A 912-nucleotide genomic window follows, 5' to 3' on the forward strand; every position below is an offset into this window, starting at 1 on the left:
CAGGTCAGAGTTAGTGATTATTTGCATTTCATAGTTCAGCAGAGAAATAATTTATATTCCTCTCTTCCGTTCTGTATCTTCCATCTTTACATGAGGATTAATCTGAGCCAGACGTAAAAATATCAGCTGTAATAATTAACTTTGACCACAAGGTGGGGCAACACCACAACCCTTTTCCTGTAGTTGTCTCATATCAAGCAATGGCATCCTTTCCTCTTCCGACCTCCTCCTCCTCTTTGTCCTTCCCTCCTTTCTTTTTCTTTTCTTCTCAGTCAGATTAAATCTCGCTCTCATCACAAAGTGGGTGTAAGGTGTAAGTCTCTTTCATGTCAGTGTGTTTTATGGCTGTAAACTGTGATATATGTTTTGATATACAGGGTGTTTAGGGTGTAAATGGATTAGATGTATAAACCTCTTCATTCCCTGCTGCTCTGAGGCCTCTTTCTATACTGTTACTCTGGTAATTGTGATCCTTCCAGGAGCCTGTGAACTGTGGAGAAGCTTATCTGACAAGTGATGAGGGTGTTTGTTGAATAGAGCGAGAAGAAAATGGATTGCGGAGCCTTTTCTCCTCTTGTTTACAATTAGCTTAACATTTTTATCATATCATACCGTAACCTTCCTGTATGATTTTTTTTTCCTTTATGTGCTGCATCTCTGAATGTAAAAAAAATTATGCATCTTCAGATTTCCTGAAAAATGAAGAGATGCAGCTTTATTTTCAAACGAGCAATAAGTCCGTTTAGGTAATTACATGGTTTGCTTCCATTCTTTTTCAAGCTCTATGGGAAAGAAATAAAAAAAAAAAGGAAAAAAACAACAATCATAAAAACAGATTAAAGGTCCCATATATTACACTTTTTCAACGTTATATTTGAAGTGTTGATCAATGAGAAGATATATTTGTGGTTT

Source organism: Seriola aureovittata, chromosome 22, assembly GCF_021018895.1.
Source record: "Seriola aureovittata isolate HTS-2021-v1 ecotype China chromosome 22, ASM2101889v1, whole genome shotgun sequence".
Lineage (NCBI taxonomy): Eukaryota > Metazoa > Chordata > Actinopteri > Carangiformes > Carangidae > Seriola > Seriola aureovittata.